Consider the following 7,879-nt stretch of genomic DNA (forward strand, 5'->3'; position numbering starts at 1 on the left):
TCGCTACGCCTGCCCTATTCACCCGAAATAGTACCTCAAGGAGTTCGGTAATGAGTTCGCTTGTGCTCTCTACACGCCACCACTAGCGATTTTTAATGATGCCATTTTGAAAATTGCTCGTCCGTATCCTGCATAGACGCTACACACAGCTTAGAAATAAAGGAACGCCAGCCAACAAAGCAGTTAAGTGCCCCTTCATACTAAATTATCCTTCGGGGTTACGGTAAATTACTAATCTTTTAAGATACAACATGCAGTTATGAAATAAAAAGCTATACGGAATAGGAGTATCTACAGAGTAATGTAATTGATAAATTGCCGAGTTACAGCAAATTTACGATCATAAACAATTCAAATGGGTGTACAGAATATCGATAAATCTTTCAAATCAAAGTATATTCTCAGAAGCAATATTGACGGTGAATTAAGTTGTTTAAGATGAAGAGCACTTGGAAAGTGCTATACTTTATAAATTGAGTTAATAAACATCAAAATTCTTGCGGTACAGTACATTTAGCTTGGAATAAGATGGTCGTAAAGGACAGAACGCAATTGTTGAGACAAGTAATAAACCAATAATGTATTTTTGGTAGAAATACAAGTTTCAAGGAGCTCATTAACATTGTATACACATTCATTCCAATGTTTATTTATATAGTACGTTTAAAATTATTTTCAACTTCCGATTAATCATCAACATGTATTTATTTTGATCATAAAGGAAATATGGAGATTTACTATAGTGTGTGCATGGCAGAGCTTAATTTGACATTTTAATAATGTAATGAAAAGACTTAACACATATTTATTTATCGGCTTTTGCCCTATAAAATAATTTTAATTAGTACCTATATATCATTGTCTTTGATCTTATTGTTATAATATGCATAAGTCATTGTCAGGAGCACTCAACTACCCTTTTACTGTGCCATGCACTGGCTTATTACAGATTATTATTACAGCACTCTTCGAGATATTAAATAGTGTGTTAATTACCCATTCAATGTTGCTTTATAGAACATTTTTATATTTATTCTATTTCTATAAAACCTTGCTTTAATCATCCTAGTATGTAATTAAACCTTAATTTACGTTAACGTTAATTAGCAAGAGCTAAAATTACTTCACTCTGGATTTTAATAGGTATCACAATATACCTATTCCTGTGTATAGGATATATGTATAGGTAATTTTAACAATAGATGAATAAATACGATAAAATAAATATATTTTTGCCAAAATATATTCATAATCTTGCTTGATATGCTCTATCTTACTGAACAACTTTAATATTTTACTTCGGCTTTCGAAGACAACATTGTCAGGGGTAAGTTTGAGGCGTTCAGCAATTTCTAAACCCAAAGATCAGCTTCTTTTGTAAAAATATGAAACATGAATTGAAAAAGTTAACCATAAAGAATTTTTGATAAGAGATCTTTTATAAGTTTCTTTTCAATATTAACATTCTGAGAAGATGTTTTCTTCGACGAAAAAGTGGAATTACATCGCTATAAGTACTATATTCTACGAAATGCACTTTATTGATCATTGTCGTTTGTATAAAAGGACAACCAAATAAAGACTATAGAGATATGGAAGCCTCGTTCAATATTTGAAAACGCTTGATATGTATTACGCTTGAGTAAAAATTTATAGTGATAAGAGTTTCAAACGAAGCTATCCAAGTTGGCTGTGTATCGCTAGCCGAGATCGTCGGCAACAAATTGCGGTTGGGCAAGATAAAAAAGGTCGGTCCGTCATTTTGCTAAACGAGTGACGGGAGAACAGTATGGGCCGTATCCCGCCGAGGATCCCAGCGTGCAAATACTGTGAGATGTCTTGAAAAACTGATACTGCTGTCAATTCCATTCCCAATGGTTTCACTGGAAACCTTTTTTCGATAAAGAAAAGTTTTACAACTAGTTACATGTTAGAAAAGGTTTCGTTTTTTGGAGGATGTACATATAATATATAATTATGTACATCCATATTGAAAGCTTTGTTTATCAATTTCAACAAGAAATGGTGAAAAAACACGTTTGGAATATATGTATTTTGAAAAAAATACAGTCTGTACAGTTTGTACAGCTAAATAGACTACCTTTTTTTTATACTTGATAGGCAGGCGTTTGACCACTATCCCGCCTGATGTAAAGCGGTGATGCGATCTATGTATGAGCACGTCTGCCTAGAAGAAGCCTATTCACTCTAGACTTGAAGAGCTGCAGATTGTAATGGTCTGGGAATACTGACGATGGAAGAGAATTCCACTCCTTCGCAGTTCGAATGAAAAAAGAGTTCGCATAACGCTGAGTGCGTATGAGCGGTATATCGACTGTGAAGGGGTGGAGTTCCATTCCGCGCTTGGATGTCCGATAAAGAAATGGAGAAGGTGGAATGAGGTGGTGGAGTTCGTGTGCACATTCACCGAAATGTATTTTATAGAAGACCGACAGACATGCAACTTGCCGGCGGTGATCCAGACTTTGGAGTTTACTACGAGTCAATGAGGGATCGGCAATAATTCTGCAAGCTCGCCTTTCAATGGAGTCCAAAGCTCCAAGGTAAGTTTTGGCGGAACCCGCCCAAAGATGGCTACAGTACTCCACACACGACCGAACTTGGGCTTGATAAAGTTTAAGAAGCTGTTCCGGTGTGAAGTAATGTCTCACTTTAGCAAGTATTCCAAGTTTTTTGGCTGCTACTTGGGCTTTGGACTCGATGAATTGGCCGAAATTGAGATTTGCAGAAATCGATTGCTACCTATCCCTTTTGAAGTAAGAACGAGGTTCAATCACAGTGTTGATTAAATTTGCTAAATAATATGTACACTAACATAGGTTTTATAAATATAAATAATACCTACGCATCAATTTTATTTAGCACTACTGAGGACTTCAAAATGTACTTAAAAATCAGAATGGACGTGTTCACTTTAATATTATGTATAATGTTGCATGTACAATGTCCAATGTACTTTGTGGACCACTATACAAAATTTTCAAGCTAACAATATAAATTTTCTCCCAAAGACATAACAGATTTAATTTGCAGTCAGATGCAGAATTAAAATTTTGTTTTGTGAAAAGAAAATTATAAAATGGCGAATGAAATCCTCTCTGTCATTTAAAAGGAAAATACTCATGAAGCAACTTTGGAATGTTAATAAATTTTTATTTTAACTATTCGATAGCTCATGCTCCAATTAAAATAAGCGGATAATTGTATGTGCGAATGTACGAAGAGTATTTTATGATTATGTACGCACACAGTACACATTTTCCATTTAACGCTTAATACCAATATTGTTTGGCTTATTATTACAAAGGATTCAGACTGAATAAGAGTTCATTTATCGTTTTAATTCTTATAACGTTCACCTTTATATGTAATAACTATAAATACTTATTATGATTGTACTAGGTACATCAATCGCTTAGGCATTAAATAACGCAAAGTAAATTGAATAAATCTAACTAAGATTGAGATGAAACAAAACCATATCAAAGTCGCATAAAAAATATTAGTTTCGATATTGATTATATCTCAGTTTTATCTTTATAAAACACTAACACCAGAAAGTTATATTTGTCAGCCTCTATCTAAGTCCCACTCAACAAGCTCAATACAGACACCTCTTTCAGAAAATTTAATTTCCCTTTGATGCGCGTTTGTTCGTAGCGGTAGCACTGTTATACATTTTATTATCGTGACTGTATATTGAAAGTTTAATTTTATTTTGTCCTTCAATGCTTTGCCGTAATTGAAATTTCTGTCTTCAACTCAAATAGACACAAATTACACGTTTAAAAACTATTCCAAAAACATATTTAATAATGTCCTAAGTTGGTTTGTAGAAAAAATATACGAATCGATACTAATGGTAATTTAATGTAATCTACTTCTGAAAGAAACACAGTCAAATGAATAAATATTGAGTTCGAGATTGATTGTGGGGAGCAGAGTTTTGGTTCTTGAATCGTGTCCCTTCGTCCAGCATACTCACCACAACTCACCATGGAATCCTGATATTTCATGAATGTCAAAAAACTGTTCTGAAATAGTGCTAAATAGTGCCCAAAGAAAAAAAATAGTGCTCTTGTACTTGCGAAGTTATAGCCATAGTTCGATGAGTATGCTGGACGAAGGTTTCGCCCAGCATACTCACCTCCGTCCGGAGAATCTGTATACGCTTCAAACATAATTCATACTTCAAAAAATAGTTCCCAAATAGTGCCAAACGGTGCCCAAAAAGAAAAAACAGTGCTCGAATAACTTCGGAGTTATAGGCTTCGTTCAGTGAGTATGCTGGGCGTAGGTTCTACGCCCAGCATACTCACCTCAGTGCGCGAATATCGAACGAGCTATAGGTATAATTTACGTCTCAAAAAATTGTACTTGAAATAGTGCCCAATATCAGTCCAATTTTTGCTTGACTTTTAACTTAGAAAACCATTAAATTTTAATGTAAACTTCTACATACTAACGTAAAATGGGGTACAGTCGTCGACACATGTTTTTGGACAAAAATATTAAACTTTCTAATTGTAGACTTCATGTTATTGGAAATAATTATGGTATTTTCTCACATGTCAAAAACTTTCGATTAAATGCATTATTATATATTTTATAAATAATAATAAATGAATGAAACTTTAAGCGTAAATGAAGTCTATTACTTCATTGCATTGTGTGTTTGTCTGAATAAAAACAGTCATTTGCAGCCAATAAAATTAATATCTTGAAAAATTGTAAAAAGGAAATTATACAGTTTCTTTTTGTATATATGTTGCAGGCAAAACTTATAACCAGTCAAAACTAGTACTGTGACATAGTTATACAAATTTTTAAAACTCTTTCCAATAGTTTCATCAATGAAAGGTTTAGCAATAAAAAACATTTTTAATTACTTACGTTATTTATTACTATTTAAAGGGCCAAAGTAATCAGAATTCTAGTTAACTAGTTCACAGCTTTTGTTAACATTCATAATATAATCAATGTAAATAGAAAAAATTGTAGTTATAATATTGTATATAATATACATATAAAAAAATGTTTAGCGTCGCGGGCGCCGCGCGTCGTAAGCCCCATACCTATTGACCGTACGTGCATCCATTACTGCCACACTATATTGAACTTTATCACATGAGGAATACAGGTCAATTCCGTAAACGTTGTGGTACCGTCCTTGATCCGGAAAATGATTATTTTGAATAATTTTGTCAGTTGTAATGTAAGCATTAATAACAGCAACTTTATTTTTCATGCATGATTTACTTCATTTGATATCTTAATCCTTCAAGCGCCGTGATCTAGACAAATATATAAAATCATTGTTCCTAGCTACCGGGGTCCCATGCGACGCGCGAAGGCTTAATCATATTATTATAAAGTATTATTAAAATAATGTGTAATTAATAATATTGCGATTCTAAAGTTTACTTTACTCCCTTACATAGACAATATAACAAAACAAATAATTTACACAAGACAAAAATTGTTAGAAAGAAAGTTAATAATATTGTATTCGACTGTACTCAATGTAATGTATGTAGAAGTTTACAATCAAATTTAATGGTTTTCTAGGTCAAAAGTCAAGCAAAAATTGGACTGATATTGGGCACTATTTCAAGCACAATTTTTTGAGACGTAAATTGTTCCTATAGCTCGTTCGATATTCGCGCACTGAGGTGAGTATGCTGGGCGTAGAACCTACGCCCAGCATACTCACTGAACGAAGCCTGTAACTCCGAAGTTATTCGAGCACTGTTTTTTCTTTTTGGGCACCGTTTGGCACTATTTGGGAACTATTTTTTGAAGTATGAATTATGTTTGAAGCGTATACAGATTCTCCGGACGGAGGTGAGTATGCTGGGCGAAACCTTCGTCCAGCATACTCATCGAACTATGGCTATAACTTCGCAAGTACAAGAGCACTATTTTTTTCCTTTGGGCACTATTTAGCACTATTTCAGAACAGTTTTTTGACATTCATGAAATATCAGGATTCCATGGTAAGTTGTGGTGAGTATGCTGGACGAAGGGACACCTTGAATCGACATCATCGTGAACTACAAACACACTCTAATAGATATACCGTAAGTACCTACATGTATTTCTACGAAATACTGATATATATTATTTACCTGTATATTATAATTAATAATTGATTGTATTTCAGCAACACAGGTTTCTTAGAAAAGCCGAATATCTTAACTATCTTCATTGATATAATCTGAGACAATTACAATATAATCAATTATGTAGAAACCTCTTATGCCAAAGCTTGAGCAACAATATAATTGAAAAATATATATATACTTACTTTTGCGGTATGAAAAAACTTCAAAGCCCTATTTTACGACTTCGTTCATACAAAAGTACGAACATAACTAAACTAGGTTCTACATAAAAACGTAGACCCTAGTTTAGGTATCTATTTCCTAAACTAATAAATATTTATCGTAAGGTGTATAAGACTACCGCAATATTTAATGTAATATTATGATAAAATCCGGACTATTCTAAACACTATACACATTCATTCATTTATGAGTCATGCTCAAAAATATTCCATGCGTCAAATTATTGTTATACATGAACGGGTTCGAAATAAAATAGCCTCAAATTAATAAATGTTTAATAGAAACGTTAGCAGCAGTTGAAACGTACCTAATAGGCATGTCGTTAATCGGATCTACGAAATCAATCTAACTTATAGCAAAGGGTCCAGCACGGCATCGCGCCGACAACGGGCCTGCAATTTACAGCCACAATAAAAGTATCGCTTTTATTGTCGAGAGCACAATTCGTTCGGACAGCTGTAATTGCGAACTCTCGTTCTGTCTATTGGATCCTCAATTTAACTCGTAGTATTTTAACATTGTGCTAGGATACATCTGGGATTGTGTATATAGACGCCAGCGGCCAGACGTTGAGTTTTCACTTAGACTTGTCTGGCCTAATCGTAATATTTATCTTTTCTATGTTTTACCTATAAAACTACACGATGTAAACTCGGGATGTTCCCGATTCAAACTATAAACCATTTTGTTATATTTCGTATTGCAATAACAAACTGTAAAACCTTTCATGGGAATTTCGATAAGCTTCTGTAGTAAGTATCTAATGTAGAGCACCTCTTAGAAAGTTCCGAACAATGAAATGAATGAAATAACACTAATATAGCAGCAATTATGGAAAAGGAATGTTATTAATATAACAACGTTAGTTAATTTTTATTAATATAGCTACTAACTATTTTAAGATTATCCAGAATTGTGGAATGAATGAATGTTCTCTGCGTCTGTAAGTCAGCTTATTATTTATATGAAAATAAATTCTGATCATGTTATCATCAGTTATCTGTTATAGCATTTTTAGGTCAAGAGCGTATTTAGTAATAGTGCGTAGTAATATTACCTACTTGTTTCTTGCTTGTTTCCGTAACAACTTTGGAAATACGTTTGTCATTGCTAATAATAAATTACTTACCACAATATAAGAAGAAAATCCAGCATCGACACATCCTGCTCACCGAAGATACTAGGAACCTTTTAGCACCACCAGCAATGTATGAAATACCTATATTTAATTCAAAAAGCGTTTTTGGGAAAAGAATAAATACGGTATAGCCAATATGTATTACTTTTACTGTGTGTTTATAATATTATATACTACGAATTTAATAGGGGTTGAATATTGTGGTAGTTTCAACGTAACCCGTGTGCCAAACTACTTTTATTAATGTATTTTGTAGGATATATATAAAAACTGTTTATATTTAACCTTTGCCTCAAATTAAAATATTTTATATGCTAACTTGGTAATTCGCATTGGCCTTGACTCAAAAATGAAAAAAATATTTATAGTTCTA

The sequence above is a fragment of the Colias eurytheme genome, chromosome 4 (genome assembly GCF_061535395.1).
Source record: "Colias eurytheme isolate Ceu_HAF_F1 chromosome 4, ilColEury1 Martin Lab GWU primary, whole genome shotgun sequence".
NCBI lineage: Eukaryota > Metazoa > Arthropoda > Insecta > Lepidoptera > Pieridae > Colias > Colias eurytheme.